Raw genomic sequence first — 13,578 nt, 5'->3', positions numbered from 1 at the left:
TAGTGCCCAAGTTGGTAGTTTCTAATGGGTTTTCGATAATTGTCAATTTCATCATTTATATTGGTAGCTTGGCGCTTAGTGTCGATATTCTATTGTTTCATACGAGAACCTGTATCGATTTAACCCTTCAGTGATATAGTGACGAGTTGTTATTAGATCAATTGTAAAGTATCGACAAAGCATAAAAATGTCGAAAAAGGGTCAACATCAAATGAAATTGAAAGGACAAGGATTTCATGTTGCCCTAATGGCATGAGTTGGGATTGTCTAAGGTGACATTACATATTTTAAAGAAAGATTACTTGTGGTCCACTCTATAACTAAGAGATGAAGTGTTTTCTAATTTTGTGATGAAAGCATATGATAAGATAGGAGTTGAAAAGAAAATGTCATGAGGTGGGACACTACCTTGAAAAAAAAATATATGGTTTTGAAGTGGTCTGGTTCATTTAATTTGATTTAGACAAACGCCGGATCCTCTCAGCCAAATGATCCTCTCATAATTACAAGAAGTTCTGTTTGAAAAAGATTGATTTGTGACCCCACCTTGATCTTTCCGCCAGCCCCCGCAACACTTGATCTGTCTTGCTCTCAAGACTCTCATCCTTCAAACGGTCAAAGCGGCTGAGTTGACAAACTCACGCTGGTTCCTGGGTCCGCGCTCACTTCCGTTCCTAACCGTCAACCTTGGTTAGTGAGTCCGGATCAGCTCCTTTCTGTGCACCCCGATGGTTTCTGACCACACAAAACAGTGGGTCCATGGTGAAAACATTTTTTGAAAAAAACAAAACAAATATTTTAAAATTTCATCCGTGGGTCCCACTGTTTTGTGAGGTCAGGTCGGGGTAGCACAGAGTGCTCCCGACGGGGTGAGGATCTGGATTCCTGATTAGTGCGGTGGTTTACTTGTGAATTATACCCCAAGGGTAGGTTGTTTGTGACCATATGTTCTCGCTGGCTTTCTCTACCTAATCGTGTATATATCTCCAGGATCAATTTGGTGATTAGATGTGATGTGTATAGTGCGATATTTTGGTGAATTTCGTCTATTCACCGAGGGGTGAACTCTGCGAAATTGTAAAATTCGCTGAAATTTCAGCCAAAACTTGCCAAATTTCGACCAATTTTTGGTCATTTTGGGCCCAAATTTGGTGTCTTGCTTAATTTGATGCCAATAAATACACTAGAACTGTTGGTTTGGCGAAAACTTCAACTAAATTGGTGTTCATGATTGGCACATATCCGATTGTATATGGACAAAACTCCTAGATTTATGTGGAATCCTGCTTGATCGTCGCAAACAACGCTATACTCGTTAAGAATGAAGCAAGATCTATTGCTACATATCAAATAAAAATATAATAAGAATGCAAAAAGTAGAGAAGAGAAGGTCTGGAGAAGATAGATATTCAAAAAAAATAGGTGAATAATTCATCCAAAATTTGGTAAAATATCAGTTTATATCCGATATATCGGTGATTTTTTGTCGGTTTCAGTTTCGTTGGTAAAAAAAATCGCTATATGCCGATCTGGCCGAAATTTAGCGAATTACAGCCGATATTTGACAAAATGTTTTTCTATGGTTTTGTGGTCGCCAAAATATCTTCTAAAAGGTCTTGTTGATGTCAATATTCAAAATCTTGGTTTATCAATCTTCAAAATCTCTGTTTACTCCATCATAAAGAGAGGAAACATGATCAATGTTTTAAACTATGCAAAATCTCAGTAAAATTTTTGGTGTTTTAGTGATTACTGCAATGAAATATGCTTCGGGATGAAAAATGTCTAAATTTTCGAAATCTCACCGAAATTTCATTGTGATAGTCATTACTCTTACAATTACGTTGGCTATTTATGAAGATGATGCTCCATAGAGGGGCAGTATCCGACTATATGAAGCACTATATGGGTTTGATAACATGGGTAAAGTATGTAAAAACATCCACAGAGGTAGCCCTATGGGGTTAAGACGATGGAGCCAACACGCCACAACAACTATTACTAAGTTACTCATAGGTGTGATGTATATTGTAAATTTGTAATTCATTTATATATCATTAAGTTATACATTGTTGTTTTAATCATGTATTACTGATCACTGACTTTTACACTTGTACTCGAAAACTTGTTAGGGGTATCAATTTGCAATTCAAATCGTTAAAACCAAACTGAACTAGCCTGTTATAGCCTGAACCAGCCCAAACCGAATTTTAATTGGCTGTTTTTGGGTTGAGGGGGCAAAGCCCAAACAGTTTGAGCTAGCTCGTGTGTGGCTTATCAGTTCGTTAGTTTTACTAAAATATATTTTTGGAGAGGTTTTAGTGGACTGATTCTACTAAGCTCGTTAGTAGGGATGTAGGCAGATAGTCAAAAATCCGAATTTTGATTCATATTCGTATTCGTTTATGAGTATTCGAATTCAATTTTTTCAAATTCGGATTCAAATTCTGATGATCCAATTAATAGTGGATTCGAATTTAGATATGCCAATTTTAAGTCGGATATTATCTTATTCGATTAGATGTTTGGCGGATACTATTTTTATCCGATTGAAGTTTAATTTTGAAAAATCCATCATATCCTTTCATTAATATTCATTAATAGTAATGAATTACATTAAACTACCAATGGTCATTCTAATTAGATGTCAGATTTCGAAGTACATTCGGATATTTTCATCCATCCAATTACTTTGAATTTGGATAGGATATACTGAAAATCCAATTAACTAAACAAATTCGAATTCGGTTATAAAATTACATATTTGATTGATATGGGATTCGAATTCAGATAATATGTTTAATAATCGGATTCAGATTCAGATATCACTATATTCGAGTCGAATTCGATCCGTTTACATCCCTACCCGTTAGTTTTTTTGTTTTGTTTTGTTAGAGGTTTTAGTTTTCTACTAAGATATAATTTTCGAGACAGAGTTTTCTATTCACTAGCATCTACATTTATGAAACATCCATCGGTTCAATTTTGAGCTTTAGTTCTCTAATATATTTCAGGTTTAATTTATACCGAGTTCCATCAAATACCTTTTGCTTCAAATGCTTTCTACTTTCTAGTCAAAATTTATTGTTGAGAGTAAATAACCATATTTTTTAATGGTCTTAAAACCATTCCAACCTGAATCCAAATTGTTAGCCGATCCGAACCGAAGCCGCACCAAACCGAACCGAATTGAAACCATTATTTTGCAAGTGGTCTGTGTTTGGGCTTGGTGTTTTTCGGCTTGAAACCGTAAAGCCCAAACCAAAACCACCCCAAACCGCACTGTTGACACCCTTACTACTTGTATATTGAATTTTAGTTGCTAATTAAGTTCTTAGTGTCTCTTACATCATATCTATATTTACATTAATTAAAATTCAAGTTTTAGAATTCTAGTTTTACCCGCATATAGCTTGACATGTGCCCATTAAAAACACCACTTTCTTTACACTTTCACTATGTTTATGGCCTCAAATTAGGTTGGACATCGAAAATCAAGCCAAAATGACCCAAAAAATTGACTAAAATTAAGGGTTAAACCACTTCCTTGGAACTAAAATTCGTCCGGGCCAGCTCATGGGAGCCTCGATTGATCTTCAAGGGGTAGCATTATAGAATTACTTAAATATACAGTGGGGCCTCACTTTTAGCCTTAAGGAGATTCAAACTCTTGACTTCATAGTTTGAAGGTGTGGTCTTTGCTAACTGAGCCAACCCCTTGAGGCATGAGAAACTACTTCGCAACCTAGAAACATTTGTCCTATGATCTTAGAAGCCATTTATTTTCCTCATTTAAAGTTCTTGGAGGCAAAATCACATAGGGCAACAAGGGCGTGGAAGAAAGAAGAAGCCACACAGCTCCAATGGAAGTGAGATTTGGGGAGATCCGAAATTGAAGAGTTTTGAGCTTAGGTTCACTGTTAGTATAATTTGTAGTTCATCTTCTTCTTGCTGAACCCGTTCTCCCTCCCAGTAGAATGTCATGTTTCTATTTTTATTTCTCAGGAGCAAATTTCTTGACATCCCCAGCTTTGCAAATTATTATGTTTATACCTATATAGTTGTTCTACTACAAATGTTTGTACAAGACTACGTTGCATTATTTGCTTGTTTCCCATGACCAAGAAAAAAGTTTCAGGTTTCGATCAAAACCTGAGAAATTTCGATGAAACCTACTGAAACCTCGAATTTTCCCCAATTGGGTCGACACTTGGGTCGAACTGATTGGATCAGCTGGTTCATCTCTTTAAAGTCATTATTTGCACGTCACAAAATTTCGAGCACGATACGAGGGGGGAAGGCGATAGTTTTCCCCCCTTATTTTCCCCCAGGTTTCGACCATATTTGCATATTTTTGGATCATTTAAGCACTTTTAAGGACTCCTTTGTTGATTCGGCCCTTCATGGTAGATTATTTCAAGAGTTTTCAAGTTTTGTTGCAAGGTAACTTAAGTTTTCCCCTTTTTTTAATTTTTTTATTTTCTTTCATGATCAAATGGTGTTGAATTGTTTTGAATTTTTTTTTTCATTGTCTCTAGTAGGTAGTTTACTATGTTGTTGGATAGATCTCTAAAGAGTTCATCTACTATTTTTTTTTCTTCTAATTTTAAGAAATACCTAAAAATTTACAATTTTTTTTTATTTGTTTCATGTTCAAATGATATTGGATTGAGTTGAAATTATTATGCATTGTCTTTAGTGATAGATTTAATTATTATCCTATTTCACAAAAACCCTAGCTCCGCCGCTTTGAGAACTTCTACCGCCGCTGCCGTGTCTCTGTCTCTCCACCTCCTCTTCTACTTCTTCTTCCTCACTTTCTCTTCTTTTCTGGTTTTTTTTTCTAGTCGTTTTCTTTCTTTCTCCACCTCTATTCTCTACTTCTCTGTTTTCCATCACCTCCGTCTCCTGTTTCTCAGTCTCTATTTCTCCTGTTTCTTCTTCCTCACCTTCTCATCTTCTCTATTTTCCATTTTTCGTTTTTTTTTCTTCTAGTTTTATCCTTCGCCCCTATTATCATCTACTTTCTCATCTTCTCTGTTTTTGTTTATTTTCATGTTCTGCTTCTCTGGTTTTTATCCATCGCCCCTATTTTCTGGTTTCTTCTCTCTATTCTTTTGGTTTCTCATCTACCTATTCTATTGGTTTCCTTCCTCATTTTCGTTTTCTCTCAATTCATCTATTTCTAAGGCTCTATTTCTCTATGTTTCTCCCTTTTCATTGTTTTTTCTTTTCGGTGAAAGCTTCCGATTATCGAAGAAAAAAAAAAAGAAAAAAAAAGAAAGAAGAAGGTAGATGCAAGATCCGGTCATGCATCCTGCAGATTTGAAGGCTTTGCGTTGGAGTTAGAAGTGCCTCCCGTGGATCTGGAAAATGTGCTGCTGCGAGTGTCTCCTGCTATTGGTCTTTCCGCCATTGTAGCGTGTTATCTTTCCGCCCTTGTGGCGTGTTATCTTTCCACCCTTGTGGCGTGTTATCTTTCTGCCGTTGTGGGATGATTTTCCGCCGTTGTGGCATGATTTTCTGCCCTTGTGGCATGTTATCTATCTGCCCTTGTGGCGTGATTTTCTGCCTTTGTGGGGTGTCCGTTTCTGCCTTTGTGGCGTGTTGCCCAAAGTGACGTTTGTGTTGGTGAATACAATTGTCGTATCACTTGTGCATAATTGTGGTTGTTACAGCTTTTATTCTAAGGATTTATTGGGTTTGACCCATTCTTTAGCCTGGATGACCTTGTATATTGCATGTACAACATTTGGTCAATTTCCACTCTATGGTTCGGATCGAACCTTGTGTGTTCATGCATCTATCTTTTGTATTTCTTGCTTTTCTTTGATGTATCTGTATTTCCTTTGGAGTTCATGAATGAAGATTTCTAACTTTCTACCCAAAAAAAGTAGATAGATTTACAAATGTAATTGATTGAATCTGGTTTTTAAGTGTTATACTATGTTTTTATTTTTATTTTTCTTGTATTTAATAATTACTATAATAATATTTTAATTATAAAAATATTTTTAATTAGAAAAAAGATTCCCAATGTTTGTGAATACCTTAGTTTGTAAGTAATATGTGTTTGGGTCTTTAGGCTAAAATTAGAGTATTGGATTTGTATTTTAATGATGATTATTATGTATGTTTGTATCAAACACTCACTTTTGAGTCAAAAGCACTATGTCAGACAAAGCTTAGCAGCATGGTAGCCCTTTGACGAGTGACAAGAAGAAGTCTGAGTGTAAATATGGTTTGGAAAATATTGGATTAGGTGGGGCCACTAGGCTGATGGTCCATCTAATGGGAGGGGACCACAATGTGCTTGGATGTCCCAATGTCCTTTATGAAATTGAAGTGGTAATGGAAATATATGTGAGAGGAAGGCAAGAGAAGAGGGCAAAGAGGGACGAGTTCCATGCAGCATGCTTAAAGGAGCTGGGAGAGTAGGATATGAATCCAGAGGAGCAAAACCTTGATACATCCTCCCCAGAGACAGAGATGGAGAGAGTACCGAGGATGAGTAGAGAGTCTCATAGGTTTGATGAGGTTAGGAGGACACAGAGAGCCATGGATTTTAATTTTGAGAGGGGAGGGGGAGGCAACTCCAATATGAGGAAGAGCCAGAGTTTCAGAGAGTTAGCTCCTTCGCCACAGGCCCCACCTAGTGCTACATTTATTGCACCTAGACCCAATGCTATAGATCCCGATGTGCATATAGTACGCACTAATCCTGACTTGTTTGGGAGGCCACAGACAAAACAAAAGAAATTAAAACATGTGTGGGATAATATGAAGGAGAAGGTGGGGATGGACTTCTCTAAGTGGGCATCGTATCACAGTGTTCCTACAAACACTGCACATGGGCCTTATTATAAGGCGATGGTAGATGAGATCAACGATGTTGGATATGAGGTGGTTGGGTCAACCCCATATGAAATATAGAATATATATCTCCCACGACATGAGGAAGACTTAAAGACCTACATTGATGGTCTTAAGCCGATGTGGAGGCACAATGAGGTGATGGTGATAGGTGATGTATGATCGTTGGATTAATCCCACTAGATAGTTTATCATCAATTTTATGCTGAATTGTGATGGGAGGACGATGTTCCTCAAGTTTGTTGATACATCCGATTAAAAAGGATGCAAAATACATTTATGTGTTGTTAAAGAGTGGTGAAAGAGGTTGGAGTCGATCACAAGGTGCAGATTGTGACTAATAATGGCTCCAACTTCAAGAAGGCTTGTCACACCCCACCTACCAGCATCGGTCCCGCCAGACAACCCTTGGGTGCGATCCACAATCACAAGATCCACGATTTAGCCATCATTAATAATAAATGCACATAATAATAAATCAAGAGCAAGAACAATTAATAATTAAATAAAATGGATATACAAGTGTCCATAATCCCATGAGGAAATAATATACTCAAAGGAAATGAAAAAAATAAACATGTCCAAAAAGGGTATCTCCGTGGAAGCAAAAGAAACCAAAGTTTAATAGTTATTCTGTTCTTTCTCAAGGATGACACTCTTCTCTTCTAATCTGTTAATGAATGGACTCATAAATCCTTCCTTCATTGACTTATCAAAATAGCGAACCACATGAATTCTTTTGCCAATAACGGGAGCTATAAGCGCATTCCATGCACCCACAAATGGCTTCGTGTTATGCATTGCTACCTCCCACTGATTCCTCCAGGGTCTCTTCAAGGGGGTTCTCCCAGTCATATAAACTTCTCCCGTTTCAATATTCCATCTGAATAATATGATATAATCCACAAAAGGATGAGTTCTGATGAACTCAGTAAGGCAACAAATCTTATACATATGTCAACAATATATCATGATAAATAACATAAGGGAAAGATGATATGCATAATTATGGATGCATCTAGTAGCTAACCATGCAAGTCTCTAGTATGACAGGCATGCTTTAAGATATAACACCAACCCTCCTCTGGGTAGGTCTAGTCACTCTGATCCCTCACAGATTAGTTACCTCTGTTGGGATCCTGGGCAAGGGTTCGGTCCTCATCAATCAACCATGGTTGGGGGTTAGGTCCACACTCTCTCACCACAACCATTGGCTTGAGTACTAACGTATGTTAGAGATTTCTAACTCAATGCAAGGTCCTACAGTAACATACTACATGTAGTCTAGATACTTCCCCAATGGCACCAACCAACTCGGTTCAGTATCCTTCTCCACCTAGGAGTAAAAATCCTCACGGATTGACTACCTTTGTTGGACTCCATTCCCTAATCCTAGGGTCATCCACATATTATTGGGGGCAAATGCTCTCATGTCCCCTCACGACTCCCAAACCACTCATTGGACGCCCATGAGCCAAATCCTAACAAATGAAACCCTACCAATGCATGATCAACAGTGGACCATTGAGTCTCTACATGGACTAGCTACTGTTGTAGGATGAAACAGAGTCACATCACCGTTATTAAAGGTCATTCGGCTTCAATATTCCTTCCATAAGGATAATAGCATACATGGGTATCTAACCATGCAATCTAGACCTCCTAGGTATGTAATCCAACAACCATGATAGTGCTGGTGTCACACCCCACCCGCTGGTCTTGGTTACCCACCCGACAACCCGTGGGAGTGATCCGCCATAGGATCCATGGTTTTAGTCTATCAACAATTTTAAATACAAATAAAGATAATCAAGAGCAACAAATGTTCAATAAATGAATTAAAGGAATTACAGGAGTCCAAATACTCCAATAACAATAATAAAAGGAAAGAATAATAAATAAAAGGAATACGAGTTCAGCGGAAGTAAACAAAAGACTTATATCAATTTCTTTCCAGTTTCTTTTTCTAAATTTAAATAGTGTTTTTCATGAATCTCAAGATAGGGTGTCCTCCAGTTCTTCTCCATTAGCTGAGCGAACTTTCTGACCACCTTCCGTTTCTAACCATCAATAGGTGCGATAAGCGCACTCCATGCACCCGCAAGAGCTCCTGTACATGCTATCTCCATTTCCCACTGACGGTGCCACATCTTCTTCATACGGGATGGTTCCGTCATAGGAAACCAATCCATCTTCCTGTACAATTCCTTCTTCTGTGCAGGCTAATAAACATATACAAAATAAAGGCATGAGTTCTAAAGAACTCAGTAAGAAACAATCACCAATCCCATCAATTATCCAACAATGCCAAAAAGCACAAATAATATGAATGAATGCAAAGTATGAATGATACTATGATTTCTAACTATGCAGGTCTCTAATAGTTGACATGCTTTAAGATAAACACCAGCCCTCCTCTGGGTAAGTCTCATCACTCTGATCCGGCAAGGACTAGTTACCTCTGTAGGGATCCTGGGAAAAAGGGAAAGTCCACACCTGGCTCTCATTTCCATGGCTGGGGTTAAGTCAACACTCTCTCACCACGACCATTGGTAATGAGTACTGACGCATGTCGGGGTTTCTAATCTAATGCAAAGTCATACTGGTTACATGTCTACATGAAGTCCAGATACATCCCCTATGGCACCAACAAACTCGGTTCTGTATCCTTCACAACCTAGGAATAAGAATCCTCACGGACTAGCTACCGTTGTTGGACTCCACTCCTTAACCCTATGGTCATCCACATATTATTGGGGCGGATGCTCTCATGACTCCTCACGACACTCGGTCCGTTCCTTGGACGTCCATGAGCCCAACCCTAACATATGCAACCCTACCATTTATATGACTAACAGTGGACCAACGTCACATCACTGTCATCACGGGTCACTCAGTTTCAATCCCCCTACCGAAAGGGTAGTAGCATGTGGGGTACCTAGCCATGCAATTCTAGACTCTACCTAATAATGTCATCAAACAGTTATGACAGTGCTGGAGACATCAACAGGCATGTGTCCCATTCCACGACCTCTCGATATCCCAAGCTAAGATATCCCAAAAGAGATACCTCTTCCATCAGAACCATATACTAACCATCATCAATGTATAACATTCATAATCAACACAGTATATATGTAAACAAGACAAACAGCAGTAGTATAACAAGATTAATATATAAGACATGAATTCAGCAGCATACATAAAGAAATACTACTTCTAATAGACACTGGATTAGCATATTTCAAGTCTATTCAAAAGATAGGATGGGTCGTCCTTGCCTGCATATAAGTAAACTGTCCGTAAAAAGAGATCCGTTAAGTATTACAAATCTTTCTTTTCAAACAGAGTATACCTAAACACAGTGTTACAATATTATATGAGTTAATTGAATCAAAGAGAATCAGAACCAAAAGTCATTTGGTCATTGTTTACCAGCCGGTCGCTTAAGTTGAGCGACCGCCACTAATGACCGCCCCAAAAACAAAGAGTTTCAATCCGAAACTCAAGCTTCTGATCACCCGTTTTCAATCCGGATTTCAAGTGATCATGGCCTAAGTCTCAAATCTAATACTCCCAAAGCCAAAGGGTGAAGGAAATCCTAGCAATTACCATCATTGGGTTACCCAGAACTCTCCCCTTGACTAGATTATCCTTCTCACCAAAATAGGGTTTCGTTTTCGGACAAATCATCTCAAGTAGATTGGAAAGAGAGTCACAATGATCAAAGAGGGTAACTACCATGATGAGGGGATGGGTTAACACTAAAATAACAGACAAAGAGGCTAAAGAATCAAGGGTAAATTCATTACCTCACTTCGGAAAGCCAAAAAAAGGGAAGGATTGATCTCCAAGTCACTGCTAGCACTTCAGATTCACTTTCGGAACTTCCCCGCAGCCATCTAACCTCCAAAATTAGCAACCACGAATAAAATATTCGTTACTTGGACGAGGGTTACCTTTAATAGAAGTCAGGGGCAAAATAGGGCAAAAACTCCGAAAACAGACCGGGCGGTCGCTTGGTTTGATCGACCGCCACTAGCAACTGCCCCCATGTAATTTTCCATACAAGGGTGCTTTTGCTAGGGGGTTGATATCCAAGTACAACCTAGCCCTAAAGAAGAAATGGGGGAGATCTTACCTTCATTCTGGACATCTCCGAACAACACTTGTCTTCTAGAAGTCCAACTACCAAGCAAGGCAGGCTCTTCAGACAAAGGATCCAGATCCATGGGTTCAGGGTATGGATCATGGACTTCTATCTGGACACTCCACAAACTTACCTGACTAGACCTTCGGGTTCTCGGACCTGCAATACGGATCTCGGGTTAGAAGTACTGGGGTTGTTACAGCTGGGGGCATCAGAAAACAATGTCTCATACCACAGTCCTTGATATCCCAAGATAAGGATACCCATTAGGGATACCCTCAATCATAGTTACAACACACCATCTTTCAATATCACATAATAATTCAAGTACATCCAGTCATCATTCACAGCATATCATTATCAATGAATCACTTACACTACTGTAACATCAAGTAATATGATCACTTATGCATTCAAGTTATAAAAAGCTCATTACATTACATGCCAATTCATATATATATGTATGTGTGTGTGTGTGTGTGTGACCTTACCTGTCGAAGTGAAAAAGCTACTGAAAGTGCAATCAATCTTCACAAGTAACAAGTCCAGTAAACCTCAAAGATCACCTAGATTAGGGTTAAAAAGATTCTTTAAGAACATAAGTAAAAACAGAGCAAAAATCAAACTGATTAGGGCTTTATGACCCCGCCCGGGCTTATGGCAGTTGGTTGGGTCAATCAACCGCCTTGACTAACCGTCTTACCGTCCCTCTTCCGGGGCAGAATCTCAAGTTTGAAATTCCAACTTTTGATCACCCATCTTCGATATAATTTTGGGATCGAATTTTGTCCTTAACATTGCAAAGAATTCATCTCATTCTAGAATTATAGAAGAGGAATATTTAGAATCCACTTCATCTTCTTCAACTAAATCAACCCTTGATTCGGATATAGGAATCCATCTTTGGGTGTGATCTAGTCGTGATCATCGATGGAAAGATCCTAACCATCTCAAGTCACTATCTATAGAATCTTAGAGGGAAGAATAATGCACTAATAATAAAGAGAGACAAGTAGGGAGAGTGCGTGATTAACTAACCTCCAACCGATTTGCAAGACCGAGCAAAAATCAAACCTTCATCGTGATTCAAACATTCTTCACCACCAAACACGTGTACTCTATCTCGTAACCTTCCATAGTAGCCTCCACAAATAAAATAATACAAAATTAGGTATTGGATGGTTATTTATAAAGGATCGGGGCAAAACAAGGTTTAAAACCCATAAGTAGACCTGACCGGTTGCTTGGGTCAATCAACCGCCTTAAGCAACCGCCCCTTAGTACTTTTCAGTACTCAAGTGCTTTGCTCAACCGGTTGATCCTCGACACCAAACTAACTTAAACCAACATGTGGGGGGGGGGGGTCCTTACCTTGATCTCATACATCTACAAACTCTACTTGTCTTAGGCTAGAGATCCACCTTTCCAGTCCATCAAGGTTTCTACTGGATCTCCTTTGGGTTCCCAGTATGGCAGGTTCTTCATCTGTAGAATCCAGATCCATGGGCTTAGAGTATGGATCATGGGCTTCAATTCGGATAGTCCACAGCTTCTTCCAGCTGGAACTTTGGGTACTCGGACCTGCAATACGGATCCTGGGTTAGAGTCACGAGAGTTGTTACAAGGCTGGGATGAAGTTGATGGACCTACAATACGAAGGACATGTGGCAAATCAAATTTGTGAAGAAGGTTGTTCAACAAGCTCGACATGTGACCACATTCGTATGTAACCATGGATATGCATTGTATATGTTGAGGAGGATTGGTGGTGGAGACTTGGTGAGGCTTGGATCACAAGCTTTGCTATAAATTGGATTGCCTTGAAGAGTTTTGAAAAGAAGAAAAATCAATTATGTGCGATGTTTGCATCACAAGAGTTGTCCTAGTCCAATTGGCCCTAGTTAGATTCATTAATAGGAGGAGCAACATAGGCCACCATATCTAGTGATAGCTTCTTGACAAATCTAAAAGTTTTTGTAAATCTTCTAGACCCTGTGGTGATAGTCTTGAAGTTGTTGGTTTGTTTGATAGCCTATTATTTGAATCCCATATACCATTACAGTAAAGAACTTGTGGGGAGTCCATCAAGTAATGAGATTGGAACCTGATCTGGCAAAACAAGCATTAATTAATAAAGATCTAAGATTGTGACTTGTGAGATGACTAGTACTAAAGATAATTACTTTTATTTTTTTTTATACTAACATTGTAATTATTTATTGTAGTTGAAGACTTCTAGATATGTTGTTGGTAGCTTCGATCGCTCGGTAGCTATTTAGGCTCAGGAGACACCAATTTTGGTTAGTCATTTAGTCTAAATCTTAGATACTCAATTTTAAATTTTCATACAATTAATTTTTAGCCTGATTAATTGGGTTGGGTATATTTCTTGCAGTTGAGTGGTGGCTGCAATACAGGTTAGACTCAGAGTACTTGATTTATATTGCAGTTAAGTGCTCTCCCAGACATCTTCTGCCACTAGCTACAACCTTAACTGCAGCACATTCAATTTGATACATTCTAAGAGGTGTAATCGATTGGGGGTGAAGCAGCTA

This window comes from Hakea prostrata, chromosome 9, assembly GCF_041222555.1.
Source record: "Hakea prostrata isolate BN-2017 chromosome 9, UWA_Hpros_2, whole genome shotgun sequence".
NCBI classification, from domain to species: Eukaryota; Viridiplantae; Streptophyta; class Magnoliopsida; order Proteales; family Proteaceae; genus Hakea; species Hakea prostrata.
Note: the sequence above shows the minus strand (reverse complement) of the source record.